Below are 17,847 nucleotides of genomic sequence, written 5' to 3'. Positions count from 1 at the left end.
TGCACAACAGTGTCCTGTTGGTTTGTGGTCATTTCTTTATTGTCCACAGAACGAGCAAATTATGTGATGGCTGACATCAGGAGCCTGAGGATCCGCTGCAGTTTCAGCTCCTGATTTAGAATATTTGTCCCAACGTGCCCCCAGATTTGGCTGTTGACAGCCGGCACTTTGAGTGATTCACAATTTTCAGGAGCTGTGTATAATTCTAAGACCTCATTAACCACCTGCTCCTGTAGCGGCTTGTTGGAAAGGTGGTTAATCCCCTCTTCCTGACCAGCCCAGCCCTGGTCGCCAAAGCTGCCCTCGGATGAGGGGGAAGCGATGGCCAGTGCACAAGGCACTGTGCCTGCGAGACTGCTCCTCACGCAGCGAGTCTCCCTGGAGTACCTGCTCCAGGAGCCGCTCCATGCGGCTCAGGTGGCTATCTCTCCCCCGAACGGGTGATGAGACATCCCCGTCCGACAAATCGGAAACCACCGGCCGGATGGTCTTCCTGGTGGCTTTGCATCCAGTCCGTTGCTCAGGCGCTAGCGAGACTGGGCTCGGCCCGGTGTCGGGGACCGGAGCGCTGGGTAAGCGGTCCTACCGCCTCCTGCCCCCCACTGATGGAACGCTCCCCGTTGGAGTCGAGCGGGGAACAGGTTTCTTCAAGAGCCTTTTCTTGTTCATATTCATGCTGTGGAAACAAAGCAGAAGGCTCTCCTTGCCAACAGAAAACCAACCTCAGAGTAACTTACCTGACGGTCCGTCTTTTAAACTGTAGCGGGAGCGCCTGACTCCCGCTGCGGCCGCTGTTGCACTGCTGAATGCAATGCCGTGCATGCGTGCTGAGCGGGCTCTTCACGTAGTCATTCACGTGACTCCGAAGTAAAATTATACGTTTTGTGGTGAAACAATAGTTAAGTAACACAGAATCTTGCACTAATAATCCAGAACCAGAGTTCCAATGTCACCATGCGAGCTGTAGAATTTCAATTTAGTTAATGATCTGGAATATTAACAAAAGGCTATTCACCAGTCGGGGATCGAAACTCCAACCGCGCTTTAACACCGTGAAGCCCGCGGTCTCTGCTAAGAGGCCGATTCGGGAGCCGCGGGGATAGTTTCAACCTCCTTGGTGCGCGTGTTTCGATCACCCCGACGGGGGCTTTGAACGCCCCGACCGCGGATGGTTTGACTGCCCCGACCGTGGGAGAACAAAGAGGAAGATGATTGAACTTTATTGCCTTCCATCACAGTGAGGATTGTGGAATCCACTGTGGTGGATGTTTATGGTAACTTTTATGTGGTTGTGTGTCTTGTTGCTTTTCACTTAGTATGGCAACTCAAATTTCACGGTACCTTAACTGGTACATGTGACAATAAACTGCCCTTGAAAAATTGATGACTATGAAACTACTGGATTGTTGTAAAAGCTCATTTGGTCCATTTATGTCCTTCAGGGAAATAAATTTGCTGTCCTTAACTGTTCCAGTCTGTGTGTGACTTCAGACTCGTAATACGAATTCTATATGTCTGAGATGCCCACGCCACCAAGAAAATGAAGGTTAAAAAAAGGACAATGGAAATTCCTTAATTGAGCTGCTAGTTGATTAGAGGTTGCATAAACTATTAACCGACAAATTATTACACCGACAAGACTAAGGAGTTAGTTAGTGGTGGACTTTAGGAGGAGAGGAACACCCCTGTCCCCTGTATCCATCATTGGTGTGGATGTGCAGTTTACCAGGGAGTGCAAGTACCTTGGAGTGTACTTGGACAGTGAACTGGACTGGTCCAGGAATGCTCCAGGCTCTGTACAAAAGGGGCAGAGCCGGCTGTACTTTTGAGAAGGCTCCGCTCCTTCAACGTCTGCAGTAAGATGCTGATGTTCTACCAATTAGAGGTAGCCTGTGCCATTTCTTCTCTGTTGTGTGATGGGGCAGCAGGGGGAAGGCTGTGGGTGTCAATAGGATTAACAAACTCATCAAGAAGACTGGCTCCATCAAGGGGCGGAGCTAACTTCATAGGAATGTGGTCTTGGAGGGGAGGATGTTTCACAAACTGTGGAGTATCTTGGATAAATCAGCTCACCCCCTTCATGACACACTGGTCAACCTTCAGCAACAGACAGGCTCCACCAAGATGCAGTAGAGAACATCACAAGAGATCCTTCTTCCCTGTGGCTATCAAACTGTGCAACTCCTCCCCCTTCTGTCGTGGATTAGACCGACTTCTCTCTCCTTCCCCCCCAATCTTTGCACAACCCCAATCCTTTCCACTCATGATTTTAATTTCATGTTTCATGGTATTTTGTGTTTTATGACTGGTGGCAGATCAATTTCCTTCCTGGGATAAATAAAGTTATTTCGTATCGTAAGGCAGTAACATGCATGGGGTAAATATTTGTAAAGAAAGGGAATAAATGGATATGGTGAATGGAACTATAATAAGGATATTAGCCACATTTTGGAGACCAGGCTCCAGTGGGATCATACTGTTTTATTTTCTGTGACCCCATAAAACTATTCTTGATGGTCCTGAGTCCACAAAATAATTTAGCAATGATGGTGACATACTGATTCTAGGGCAATGAGTCTCATGTGAAAATGTCCTTATTTATTAATACTGCCCCTTTCCCCTGGTCTTGATTTCACATTTGTGCCTAGTTCTGCAGAGTGGCTCTTTGATTCACAACAGCTAGTTCCAAAAAAATAAGGTTTAAAATTAAAATTTACTATCAAAATATTATTCATATTTTGAAGAATGACTCCAATCATAGTTGGCTACCCTAAGAACAAGTCTAATTCTGTTATAAAGTCTGTAAATCATTACTGAATAATGAATATTAGAGCACCAATTAAAGAAAGATAAACAGGCCATTCATTCTTTACCACTTGTTTGGAATACCATGGTGGCCAATTGCAAAATAAACAAGGCTTTAGACTTCACTTTAGATTTGACGAAGGCATCATCCTATCAATTTCCTAGTCGTTTGAATGAAGTTTTTAAACGTATCATAATATGAAAGATATGCAAAAATGCTGCAAACATATGGAAGATTTGTCAGCATTTGTATGAGACTCAGTATATTTATTTATAGTAACAATCTCATTAATAAAGAATGAAATCATTCAACAAACACAAATCAGACAGAAGGCTGGAGATATGTGTTTGATGTGGTTGAAACCCTCCCCAAATAACCAGTATTATCCATTCACACTGCACAATACAAATAGCTGGAGCCAGAGTGCAGAAACCTTAACTTGAAAAATCTATTCTTACTGAGCATCAAGTCATAATGTTGCAAGACCATCCAAATATAACAAAGAATAAAACTATCGTCAGTGTTTTATGAACAGCACAAACCTCATTTCATATATAATTATTGGTATTAGATCATTATTGTCATGTGGACCAAGATACCATTAACAAATGTGATTTCAGCAATTTTTATTTACAGGTTATGTTTCTTCTTGAATTTAAAAATATCTGGACATTACTTGTCAAATAAGTTATTTTTTGGGAACAATCATTTGCTAATGCAATGCTATAATTTAATTTGCAAAGGGATTCTGCAAAGAACCTAGAAATACTTTCAGCTAAACAATATTTCCAATTACCCACCTGAGGCTTTAACCTAAAACAGAGAAGAATTAATGACTTGCTCAATCTATCTCCTTCAACTACTTTTAGGTGATGCAGGCAAAATAAAGTATATAAATCATACTCTCTGATTAAAACAAGATGCTCACCTGCAAAAAAGAACAACCACAAAAAAATTGCAGAAGGTTGCCATGAAGGTTTTAGAAGGCTTAACCCAAAGTTCAGATGTTTTTATTTGGAGAATACCAGCTGGATACAAAATAATGCTGGAAGTCTGAAATGGTATCAGATTATCCCGGAAATACATAAATTAGGTAGCAACTGTGGACAAAGAATACTGTTGGAGACAAATGGTGCTGGCTAAAATTGGTAGGTTTCAAGTGCTGAGCTGTTTAAGCTTCAGTAAGTCTCCACCAGCCATACCTGAGCTGTTGAATGCAAAAGTCCAAATGACTGAGTGACAAATCTCTAGACGTTGTCAATGATGGGACGTGGTCTTATTGGGATTCCTTGGTATAAACCCTGAGGAAATTACCACTCATATGCTGCTCCATTCAGCCCCAGCAGAGGATCACAGACTTTACTGATTGCAATTTAAAAACTTAAAATCCTTGATAGCTTAGCCAAATATCAAGGCTGCCCCCAGATGTATGCTCAGAATGGAGCCTCAACACACGTCATCACTGGGGCTATTCACCAACTAGACATCATCTCACTACTAGAGGCCAGCATGACGAGCCCTTTAAATCTGACCAAATTAAGTTCAGATATGTGAGAGTCTCAGATAGAAGCCTTGGAGAAGTATAAACCTACTCAATGCTTCAAGAATTTGAAATGTTCAAATACACTGTCACTGACATAAAATTGTGGTTTCTATACACATGTTGTTTCTATCGACAAATGTTGTCGGGTACTTCGCTAGAATTGGAATCAACTCAAAATCGATCACATGTTACCAAATATACTGACTACATTTAAGTTAACACCAAAATTATAATTCTATAAACTGTACAGTGATTCAATAACAAAGTTTTTGAAGAATTATTGTCTCATACATCATCTATGTTAATATTGGCCAAATAAAAGAGGTCCCCTGGACTAATACTTAGGTTATACTCGTTATTAATGTGATCCTGATCCCTATGTATCAATATCACTGTTATGTTTATCATTATTGGGGTTTTTTTTGTGTTGTATTGTTTTTGTTTTTGAAAAACTCAGCGGGTCTGGCATCATCGCTGGAGAAAATAAATTGGTGAGATTTTGGGGCGGAACCCAACTTCAGACTGACAGATAGCGGGAGGGGAGGGGAAGGGGGTGAACTGGGCCAAAGCAAATCAGGTCAGCAACAGATGACCTCCACCAAATACCTCACATTTGTATGACTGGGATTCTTTATTTTGGATGCCAAAAACAAAATAAATCACACAATTCTCTGCAAATGGAGCCTTTAGCTGTCATACTTGAGCTCAGTTGTGGACAAATTACCCTCAAACGTTGCTATCAAATCTACTCCAACGGCCTCCCCTGGTAGAGCATTCCAGGTACCCACTATTCTTTGCAAATAAAGAATTGCTGTGCATATATGCTAATTGAAACTTGCTGAACATGTTATACTATTTGGATTTTAAAACTTGTAGAAGAAATTAAATATTCTCATTTTGGGTAAAGTGGATTCATGTAAACTAGGATTTTACTCTGACCTTAATTTTGCTAATGATGCTGTCTTTTGGTACCACATTAGAAAGTGTCACAGAATGGCACAGCATAAAAACGTGGCTATTCAGATTTTGCGTCTCAAAAAGCAGCTATGTTTATTTTAATCTCTGATTTCCTTCATTTTCAGTATCCCTTTCCAAGAAAACTGATATCCCACTATCTGATTATTTGGGAATTCTGATTATTCGGCACCTGGATTGCAGGGTGCATGATGCTATTCTTGAAATTCACCGGGACCCCATTTCCCAAATGCCCAAGACATTCAACAGGGTCCCGCTTGCCTCGCATTCTTAAAACTTACTGGGATCCTCTTTCCCATTCTTCGTTGAAAATCAATGGGATTCCCATTTACCGTGTCCCTTTCAAACCTACCAGACCACATCTATCCTTGAAACGCACCAAGCCTTGTTTTCCTGCGTATCTTTGTAAACTACTAGGGACCAATTTTCCACAATCCTTTTAAACGTAGTGGAGGTTTTATTACATTATTGAATCTAAACCACATTGGGCAATTAATAGGAAATAACATCCAATAGTACACCATTTAATTCCCAAGCATGCCAAATTAATCGCTTTATTGTAACTTCTTTCAATCTGATTTTGGGCATTAGTTTTAACCCTGTTTTTAGATTGTGTTCTAAATCTTGACAAATTCCCTCACCGGTCAATAATTTTGAAATCTAGTACTTTAATCTCTGGGTGTTGACTCAGTTACAGTGATCAGCATTTCGCTGACTATTTTGTCAAAAAGTACATCTTTATCGTCAAATACACGGATATACAATTAATAAAAAATAAAGGTAACATTCTTTCATTTACTTTCAGACATATTAGCTAAAACTAATTAAGTCACGTTACCGCGTATTCTTTAAATCAATTTCCAAAGCGTAACAGCGGAGTAACTTACAGCAAATAATTCTTGATGAACTTTATCCTTTATGCATGTTCGTCCAAACTCAAATTATACTGGGCACTTCTATTGGTGTACACTGATGAAAGAGAAGATTTTGTTAATATGTATGGAATTCAAGTATTTACTTTCATTGTTGAACATTAGACAATCTTTCCAGAAGAAAAAAATAAAAATGATCCTGCCAGGAATTCAAATTCTGCAGTAGCCTGATTCTAATAAGCAATTAAGTCTCTTAACCATACAATATCTATTCGTATTTGATGGGATTTGTCAAACTACATTTATTGTTTGTGGACACTGCAGGCATAGAGAATTTATTGAACATCCTAACATATCTTTTATAGATTGCTTGTGGTCAACCATCCCTCCGTGGTCTGGAGTTGTATATGAGACAGTCCGAGAAAATCTTGATATCAAAAGGAGTAAATCAATTGGCTGAAAACCAAGATAATGGGAGATCTGGAAGGAGTGAACCATAAAATTTACACCTATTGTTAAAAAGTTAAAATTCATACACACTAATTTCTACATTTGCATGCTAGACTCAACTGTAGGATACAACAGGAAACATCTGCAAGCACTTCTTTTGCAGTAGAAACACTTCAATTTCTTATGGTTTCTTTTGGCAGACTAAAGCCCCTGTGTCAACTTTCACGACCTAATACGCGAACAGTGATGACCTGAAAAAAAATCAAGGTTGCGGTAACCTACGACCTCCTACGACTATGTGTACGGCCTCCTACGACTATGTTGAAGACCTCCCACGACTATGAAGAAGACCTCCTTCAACTATGTTGAAGACTGGCTTCAACCATGTACGTTTTACTGCTGTTTGCAGTAGCCCTTTTGCTACAACAGCCTTTTAAGAAAGGCAGAAGGGGAAGAGCAAGGGTGAAGAGGAAGCACAAGAAGAGGTCTCAATGGGTGAATGGAGATGATGTGATGGACTGTCCCAGTACACCAGATGACTGGAAGAGAGTGGCGCTGGGCTTTGACAAAAGATGGAATTTTAAGCACACATGCGGGGCAGTGGATGGCAAGCATGCCATTCTTGTCCCTATCCCTGTACCCCTCATTTTCCTTTCCGTACAGGATGGCATTCTGCTGGAACCATTCCTCAAGGACCCTCTCCTGCTGCCTGGTGAAGGTGTAGGGCCTAATCTTCCTCCAGCCCTCCCTCACCACCAATGGGGCATCTGCCTCTGATGCTGTGTCACGACACAGGAGAAAGGGCTGCTTTGCTGCCTTCAAATGAGGCAGTGAAGGATGGGGTGGTGGTGGTGACATATACTACCAACCTGGTCTCCTCCTCCAGGGGTCTCTCATGCAGGGCTACCTCCTCCTGCACCATCACCTCCTGTGGCATCACCTCCTGCCACTCCTCCTCTGTCAAACTCAGGGCATTGGGACACTGTTCCTCCATAAGTAACTGGATTCTCTACTTTCCCCATCGGTGGACCTCAACCATTACAGATTGGCAAAAGCACATCTTCCTCAAAGCCTTCAGCACAGGGGCAGCTCAGGCCAGTGAATTCATTCCCAGTGCTCACTCTATCCCGAATACAGTGTATCCAGACATAACGTCAATGCAATAATATCCTTCCTCAAATTAGGAGACCAAAATTGCACACAATTCTCCAGGTGCGGCTTCACCAGAGTCCTGTACAACTCCAGTAGGACCTCCTTGGTCCTAAACTCAAATCCTCCCGCAATGAAGGCCAATTGGTTTTCTTCACTGCCTGCTGTACCTGCATGCTTACTTTCATAGATAGTGATCTCCCTACCACAGAAGTGACCTAAGGAAGTGCAGCCTCAAAAAGGAAGTGCAGCATCAAAGACCCACACCACCCTGGTTACATTCTCCTCTTGCTCCGACCATCAGGAAGGGGGTACAATAGTCCGAGAACTGTTACCTCCAAGTTCAAAAACCGTTTCCTCCATCAAGTTCTTGAACCACTGTACAATCCCAACCACAATCCTACCTCAACACTGAACAATTATAGACTTTACACTACGATGGTTACTCGATGTAACCTGTGGTATCATAATCTAGTTTACTTAGAATAACTGACAGTTTATATATTTTGTTGTTGTTGCATCCACTATGCCTGTAAATCTGCAACAATAATTTTTTTTTATTGTTCCAGTTCATATCCAGTGCACATGACAAAGAAACATTCTTAACAGTCTTGGTCTGTGGCTCAGCTGGTAGCTCTATCGCCCAACTTACAAAGCTGTGCATTCATTTTCCATCCCAGGATCTCGAGCACAAGGATCTAGACTGACATTCTAATGCTGAGTTGCTGGACAGCCACTTTGCTGAAAGCACTTGTTTTTCGGTATAGAGTTGAAATAATCAAGTCTAGAGGGCACAACGTTGTGGAATGAGCAACAGGTGGGCATGAGAGGCAGGCTCAAGTGATGTCAAAGGTGAAAATCAATAGTTTTCATGATGTTGTAAATGAGAGATTAAGAAGACAAGCTCTGGGTCTAATACAAGCTCTGGGGCGCAACGGTAGAGTTGCTGTCTTACGATGTCAGAGACTCGAGTTCTTGACTACAGGATCTGTCTGTACAAAGTTTGCACTTTCTCCCTGTGACATCCAGGGTTTTCTCCATGTGCGCTGGGTTCCTCCCACACTCCAAAGATGTACAGGTTTGTAGGTTAATTGGCTTCAGTATAATTGAACATTGTCCGTAGTGTGTAGTATAGTGCTAGTGTATGGGTGATCACTGGTTGGGGTGGACTCGGTGGACCCACGGGCCCGTTTCTGCACTATATCTCTAAAGTCTAATGAAAAGTCACCTAGATAAAGTCGTAATCATTTTTTTGCCATTAGAATTGCTAATTTCAACCTTTAAGATTTATCCCATTATCTAATCACATACTAATCTTATAGAATGTGGTTAGATTGAAATGTATAGCAAATACAATTGCCAGAGAACATAGTTTTTTTTGACTGTTTTGTTTTTAAAAACAAGGAATTAAACTGTGGTTCCGTTACAATTGTTTTCAGGGATTCAGGCTTCCTGTTAAATTAGATAAGGTCAGTACTCAAAGTTCATTGTATATTGGGTTATTGGCATTCAGCAAAGGTCGGTTCAAGCAGAACTTGTTTAGAGAGCTGCAATAATAGATTATTTTTCCTTTTAAAAGTTAAAATTTTCTTTAATTTATTTTTTTCAACATACCATCTTCTATTCAGGTTCACATAATGCATGGTACACTTTATTAACCCTACTAGTTTTGCATTTTTTACTGAAGTACTAATAGGGCTACAACTTGTTACAGCTGTCAAGCCAACACTATTAATAAGTTGTAATGACATTAAAATAATAGTGGACAAAAAGCTGAAGTAACAGCAGGTCAGACAGCATTCTGGAGAAAAGGAATAGATGACATTTTGGGTCAAGACCCTTCTCCCTCCAGCAAAATAACAGTGTTGGAAATCAGAAATAAAAACAGAAAATATTGAAAAGTCAGGAGATTAAGCCGCATTTGCATTTGTAAAGACCCAAAATGCAATTTGTCCATCTTTATAAATGCCAATGAAGAAAATTAGGAAGGCTATGAGGGATCTCGAGAAACTACTGGCAGATAGGATGATGGAAAACTGAATGCGCTCTATAAGTATATTCAAGGCAAAGTAATAATTCAAGAAAGAGAAGAGCCCATTTTTAAAAAAAGGACAATCCACGTATCCAGTCATAGCAAAAGGATTTGAGTATAGGAGCAGGGAGGTTCTACTGCAGCTGTACACGGTCTTGGTGAGACCACAACTGGAGTATTGCGTACAGTTTTGGTCTCCTAATTTGAGGAAGGACATTCTTGCCATAGAGGGAGTACAGAGAAGGTTCACCAGACTGATTCCTGGGATGTCAGGACTTTCATATGAAGAAAGACTGGATAGACTCGGCTTGTACTCGCTAGAATTTAGAAGATTGAGGGGGGATCTTATAGAAACTTACAAAATTCTTAAGTGGTTGGACAGGCTAGATGCAGGAAGATTGTTCCCGATGTTGGGGAAGTCCAGAACAAGGGGTCACAGTTTAAGGAAAAAGGGGAAATCTTTTAGGACTGAGATGAGAAAAACATTTTTTACACAGAGAGTGGTGAATCTCTGGAATTCTCTGCCACAGAATGGAATTGAGGCCAGTTCATTGGCTATATTTAAGAGGGAGTTAGATGTAGCCCTTGTGGCTAAAGGGATGGAGAAAAGGCAGGTACAGGATACTGAGTTGGATGATCAGCCATGATCATATTGAATGGCGGTGCAGGCTAGAAGAGCCGAATGGCCTACTCCTGCACCTATTTTCTATGTTTCTATGTGGAGGCAGAAGGCAGAGACAAGGAACTCAATAAATACTTTTCATCCTTTTTCACAAAGGAAGCATAGCATTTGCGTCTTCTTCATAAATAAAGAGGAATTACTTAATGACTGTGGGCTTAAAAATAGATATATCTTCATGACCAGGTGGGATTTATTTCAGGCATACAGAAGGCAAGGGAAGAAGTTCACCTGCTGGTCCCAAGTGAGGTTCCATAAATGAGCGAACAGTAAAAATGATTTCTCTTTTCAAGAAAGGCAGCAAAAAGCCTGGTAACTATAGACCTATGAGCCTCACATTAGTGGTAGGGAAAATATTGGAAAAACATTGAGGGGAAGGATTAATAATTAGTTGTGAAGACAAGGTCTATTCAATCAGTCAAACTGGCTTTGTCTAGGGCACATACTGTCTGACTAATATGACTGAATTATTTGAAAGGTAAGAAAGTGTATTGATAAGGGCATGGCAGTAATGTGATTTTATATATATTAGGAAGACATTTGACAAGGTTTTATGCTTCAAAAGGTTAGGATCAATAGGATTCAAGACAAGTTAACAAACTGGGTTCTCATCTCCCTCTCCCTGAATCTCAGTCTGAAGAAGGGTCTCGACCCAAAATGTCATCCATTCATTCTATCCAGAGATACTGCCTGTCCTGCTGAGTTATTCCAGCATGTTGTGTCCATCTTGGGTTCAAATCGGGATTGGCAGTATGTTGCCAACCCATGCTGTCTGTAATATACATGAATGACAAAAGTAGATGTGGAGACAGATAACATGAAGATTGATGGAGTTGTTAACACTGTGTTAACAGAAGGAAGTCTTAGGCTGCAGAGTGATATTCTTATGTTGGTGAAGTAGGCTGAAAAATGGCAGATGACATTTAATCCAGACAAATGTGGTGAGATACTTTGGGAATACTAATGCGACTGGGTTATAGACCACAGTAGGACCTTAGGGAGTACAGATAAACAGAGGGACCTTGGAGTACAAATCCACAAATCCCTGAAGGTGCCAACACGGGAAGAAAATGTGGTTAGGAAGACATATAGGATACTGATATTCATTAGTCAGGGCATCAAATACACAAGTAGGGAGGTTATTTTCCAACTTTATAAAACTTTGTAGAAAGACGGAACTGCAGATGTTAGTTTACAAAAAAAGGCAAAAGATTGGAGTAACTCAAGGCTTTAAGCAGCATCTCGGAGAACATGGATAGTTGACTTTTGGGTCAGGAGCTTTATTCAAACTAAGCCATTCGACCCGCTGAATTAGTCTAGCACTGTGTGTCACTGACATCAAGTGGAATGCTGCATGCAGTTCCATCATCCTTCTATGGGAAGGATGGGATAATGCTGGAGAGGTTGCAGAGGAGATTCACCAAGATATTGCATGGGATCGAACAGTTCCGTTTGGAGGAGGGGCTGGAGAGGCTGATCTGTTCTACCTGGAGGTGAGGTGGTTAAAAGGGGGATAAGATTGAGGTAGATAAGTTAATGTAAACAAAGAAAAAAAATTGCGGATATCCAATTCAGATATTCTAACATGCACAATTAATATGAAATGGTGATGAAAACTGAAGTGCTACATACAGTATCATAATAGTATGAGTTACATTCAACAACCTAAAATATGTTAAAATATTTTGGAAAAACAACAGAAGAAAAGGATTTACTGGTTTCACCCTACTATATTGGTTTAACATAGTATGTATCAGGAGTGCAAATTAAAGAGTACGAGTTTTTATTTGTCAAATGCATGAATCAATTAAATTCTTGATAACATATTGCAAATGAGGTGTCTTTGTAAACTGCAGTGGAATCAACTAAATAATTGCTGCTGTAGACATTTTGTATAAATCAGCAACAAGACTTAGAAAGTATTCCGTAACCCCAATTTACTTAAGCTCTTTCTTTAACTAAATGATTATGATTTGTTGATCTTGTTTATTTCTTTAACTAAATTATTATGATTTGTTGATCTTGTTTATTTCTTTTGCAATCTCTTAGGTCTTCAGTATGGATTCTTCATTTGTTTGTTTTGCATCTGTGTATAAATGCTCCAAAAATAAATTCAGCTTGGAAATGATGGTATAAAAAGAAATCAGCATGAGTAAAATAAAACAGAGAAATTACTAGAAACAGAGAAAGCTGACAATTTCCCAGGACCTGAAGAACTGTTCACCATGGTTTTAAGAAACCTGATTATAGGGATATTGGTTCTTATCTTTCAAAATACCATTGATTATAGAATGTGTCCCAGAGATTGTACGGTTGCAGATAACACCATTACTTAAGTGGCGGATGATACAAAATTAGATATTATGGATAATTAACCAGTTACTAATATTAGGAAAAATGCTAGAGTCCATTATTAAGGAATTGGTATCAGGGCACATGAGTAGACTCAAAATGGATAAATGAAAAGGAAATTGTAGTTGACATGAATCTGTTCTCTGTAACTATACAGTAGGGTTAGAATTCTCATTCTAAAGGCATGTCCGATATCCTAACTAAAATGGTGGTTCACTGGAAATGCTGCTTCACTTTCAGGGATCTTAGGAAATACTGAAGCATTTCACATTACCTATGTCCTAATCTCTTCACAACAGTGACAGCCAGTAAGAGAAGTACTGATGCATTCTTGGTGGAAAATACTATGTATTTATACAAGGCCACAAAAACAATCCACTTCAGCCAATGAATACACCAAAAATCCAGAACTATTTAGAAAATTATACCCTGAATGTTAGGAATCTCATGTCAGCATTTGGGAATCACAGTTGAAAGAAAATCAGTGATTAATTTTTTTTAGCTACAATCATCGACAAAGGTGCAAACATTGGTGCATATTTACAATATAGAATCTAAAAATGAGTAAAATCATCCTTCATATGATTCACTCTAGCAAAGCCTGATAGATGAAGTCAATAAATATAATGAAGGGAGAAAACTTTGGCAACTTGCAACAATTTCCAGTTTATATATTAATGTTGTACTTTTAACTACCCTAACATTACAGCCATACACTTCACATGATCTCCAACTATAATCCTAACTATTTTTTCTCATTGTCTGAAACTTTAGATACAGGAACAATATTGCCTTCCATAGACCAATATGATTTATATTCTGGGTTTTCATCATCTTAAATAACTCACCGACTTGTAGAACTAGGTAGTGAGTCTCCATTAAACAAAAACAAATCTAGCAAAATACCACACGGAGCTGACATTCAAAAACAGCGTTAATAAGAGGAGTAATAAGAGGAGTGTTCCAGGAGGGATCGTATTAAAAAAAACTTGCTAATTGAAACAAACAGACCAAAGCCAAATGTGTATTCATCACCAGTTACTGCAACATTAGCTATTAATGCACAAGAGAAAATCCAATCCTTTTGCATAACTATTCAAATATTAACTGTCACCATATTCAAATTTCAAAATGTTCAAATGAAAAACTGTTGGAAAGGAAGCTTGTTTTACAAGAATTTCATGCAGAACAATCATGTACAGTACCAAGATATTGGTAACAGAACATTAACAGGGCCAAAGACATCAAAAACTGCACTCACTTTTCTTGCATGGTGAATTAAAGCTTTCAAAATATTGCATAACTAAGAGGTCTCTTTAACAGATATAGTTCAATCTCCTTGTTAACAGTCCCATCGCACACAGAACTGAAGTTTAGATTTAAAAACTGAGTTCGAGCTCTCTAATGTAACAAGTGGATAAGTAGATTCATTGTTTTAAATATATTTTATCTTAGTACCGCGGTGGAACACCACCCTGATTCTCTATTCCTTTTCCCTCTTTCTATAGTGCACAACAGACATGAAGGGTCAACAAGGATGGTGCTCTCTCAATAACTGGTAAGAACCTGATCATCAGATGCATGATGCTCTTGGTACTGTAATAGTCGGTGCAGGTGTGGCCCATTCCCCGCCAATCTGCCCAGCCATCGGCCAGCTCATCTGGGGATCCAAGAAGGAACGGATCAGATACTTTCCAATGCACGTCCCTGGACAGCCGGGACAAAAGCATACCCCCATTGCCTTCACCCTGTTGACCAACTTTGTGTGGCTGCACTTGAAACAAATTTATGCGGGTACCAAGTGCCACTATGTGCTGAAGTTCTATTTATCCCTGGTGCTGCGAAAGATGAACTTGTCCCAGTTGCCATGTAAGTTCCCAGGCAATTGGACATTGCCTAACTACCTATCCTTCATGGAAAAATATTTTGGGAGCATTCCACACTGCAGGAGTATACACTGAATGATGCGCTGAAGCTTGTCGGTCATCACAAAGGCTTTGTGGGGAAGGACTGCAATTTTGGAATAGGCAACACCTGTGCCAAGCCAGTGAACAAAATATGCAAATATTACCAATATATAGACCAAAGAACACTGAATGCATGGTCAAAAACATGACAAATATAAAGAGAGACATGCACCATGGTTTTTGTACCTGCAAGTGTTGCTGTGAATAATGTTTATTTTTGAAATAATAAAATAAATTATAGTAATTTTAAGACAATTTTCTTCCCAATAATAGTAGTTTCAATTCTTATGCATCGTACCAGGCATAGTTTTGCTATAACAAAATAAGCTGAGTAATAATAACCATACAAATAGAAATCAAGACTAAATTCTAACCATCATACATGCAGTCAAATGCAGAAACCAGGACATTGCTGTTGATGGTCGAGTGCACTTAGTGGGCCGAAGGGCCTGTTTTCATGGTGCACCCCTACTCAGTGGATCTTGCTAATTTGACAGATCCAATTGTTGTAGTGTGTACAGAATGGAAACAGGTCCTTCAGATTTCAATTGCCAGTAGTAAAAATAATATTTCTTGTCAACTGAGCCAACTCTATTTTTCTTGCTTTCATTTGCTTTTCCTCCAAATAATTTGATATTGAGTGTTATATTATAACTGGTGCAGATTTGCACTGATGATCAGGGATATTTTAATGTGTTGATGAAAGAGATCCACAGTTGTCTGCCTTGTTTATACTTGTCCCAGAGGTTTTGAAGGCACAAAGTTTTTCTGATGTTTGTCTGGCAATAACTTGTTATTGACACAGATAAACACAACACATCTGTCCCACTTTTCTGAACACCACAAACTAGTAAAAAATTAACAGATTGTTATATCAATAATTCACAGGAAAAATGCACATCAAAATCAAGAAAAATCTGCAATTTCAGGCCAGCTTGTTCACACACTGTTTCAGACAATGGTGCAGAGGAGGCCTACCTATACATACTATGTTTGCAAATTTGTACTACAGAAGTAAGAATGTCATTGTTCTATCTGGGACATATGACAATAAAACACTCTTGACTCTACCTTTCACCTCTCAGAGGGCAGGAAGCCCTCAACACAAGATTGTGGTGTGAAGAGATAGAGTATATGAATGCCAGCTTCTCTCAAGACTATGGAGACCAAGTAGACAACAATGTGGCAATGGAACTCATCATGATGGAGTATCTTACAGCAGCCTCAACGAAACAGAAGTTATAGTGACTGTTCTAATAAAGCTTAGATGGCTATCATTGCAATTTTGTCTATAAAGTGGAATGGGGCTTCCAGACACCTGTCTGGAACTATTCTCCAGCTGAGCTTTAATATAGTGGGCTTTGTTCTGCAAGAAAGGAACTTGATAACCTCTCCAGATGACACCAGTCTGTTTGCACCATCATACATCATGTGTGGTATCACTTAGCCAGCCATCTGCATTATCACATCCCAGATTAGGGTGCTGCAATTGGCAACAAGACATTCAGAATCACTTTGAAGTAATCTTCTAAGGCCATTGATATCCCTGAACAGAAGCTCAACAGCCTTCCACCTCCCAACCAATAGCCTCTGAGCTAGGATTTTTATCTCCTTCCTGCAAGTACATGGGTTTTGGTGTGGCACAGGTCCCTGATTGATGTAGATAACGTTTTTCAACGAAGTATTAACGCTGTGTTTAATGGCTGCATTTGATGGTTTGGTTTCAGATTTCTAGCATCTTCACTTTTTTGTGATTTTCCAGAATTGAATATTAACTTGTAACTTTCAGTTGCTAAAAGAAAAAAAAAACAATCTTCTAGTTTGTGTCTCTTACCTCCCAATCCAACCCTATTTTCTCCTGCTTTAGTTTGCTTTCTCTAACCAACTTGATATTGAATTCAATATTTTAACTGGTACAGATTGGCTACGAGACCCATTGCCCAATAACCATATAAGCAAACTTGGAGGAAATTATTTTTTTCCCCCCATTCGTAAAGATGCTGGTCTGTTCAAAGGGAAACCTGCAAGATAATGTACTGTAAAACACTGAGAAACCACAATTGGAACATTTGGGAATACCGATGATTCAGCATCTGGCTCGGATTCCAGAGATTCTACAAAACTCACCTGGCTCCCCATGAACATTGAATTTGCTGTAAAATCTATCAGTCTGGCAGCAAAGTGCTGGCAATAGAGTTTTACTGCATGTGCAGTTCGTGGCATTTTGCACCATGATGGCTATGTGCAGTAACTAGCAATCTACAATCTGTTTTATCTTTACAGGAGGAAGCAGTTGCACCATTTTGATTTGGAGGAAAGAGCCTCTATGTGGTTCCTGATGCACTTATGTAGATTTGGTGCATCTGACGTACTGATGGCACTTGTTATTGGGTCATAACGAGATACAGCACAGATACAGGTTCAAGTTTGGGCAGACCATTTACACTAGTTCTACATTAATCCCATTTTATTTTCCCCACAGTCTCATTAATTTCTTCCCCTCCCAATCTACCACTAAGGAGGGGTTCTAGTGGTAAAATCCCAAAGACTAGAATTTAGTGGTAAAATCCCAAAGACCAGATCAATCACTCTCTTGCCTACTAGGGGAAATTAACAGTAGCCAATTAACCTATCAATATTCACGTATTTATCATGTGTGAGGAAACCAGAGCTCCCATGGCAACCCATATGGTCATAGAGAGAACACCCAAATTTCAGAGAGGTAGCACTCAAGGTCAGGATTGAACCTGGCTCCGATTGAAGGCAGTGTCGTTGTTATCCAGTGCCCCATTATCTTGCTGTTGCTGTGACCTGTTATCAATGTTAAAGCATGTTGACTGCGATAACATCTTCCCATCAACCTCTTCCTTTAAGACAGACCAACAAAATCAGCCTTATCCATACTATTTGATACGAACAACATCGGCGGGTAAAGCTCTCTATACAAATGTTCCAAAAAGTGATATGATGCACCAAAAATACCTTGAAGTCAGGCAACAGTCAGAAATAATCAAAATTGAAA

At 39.8% G+C, this 17,847-nt stretch overlaps 1 protein-coding gene across 3 annotated transcripts in view; it reads right to left on the bottom strand.

The window, feature by feature from the left end:
* LOC129702666 (zinc finger and BTB domain-containing protein 20-like) overlaps positions 1-17,847 on the bottom strand; it is a 241,768-nt gene that overhangs the window by 46,185 nt on the left and 177,736 nt on the right. For all 3 annotated transcript variants that reach the window (XM_055644560.1, XM_055644559.1, XM_055644561.1), the window contains exon 4: positions 6,212-6,293. The gene's annotated coding sequence lies outside the window, so the exon portion shown is untranslated. The remainder of the gene's footprint in view (positions 1-6,211; positions 6,294-17,847) is intronic.

This window comes from Leucoraja erinacea, chromosome 13 (genome assembly GCF_028641065.1).
Source record: "Leucoraja erinacea ecotype New England chromosome 13, Leri_hhj_1, whole genome shotgun sequence".
NCBI classification, from domain to species: Eukaryota; Metazoa; Chordata; class Chondrichthyes; order Rajiformes; family Rajidae; genus Leucoraja; species Leucoraja erinaceus.
The sequence above is the reverse complement of the archived record's forward strand: the minus strand, read 5'-3'. Positions and strand labels throughout refer to the sequence as shown.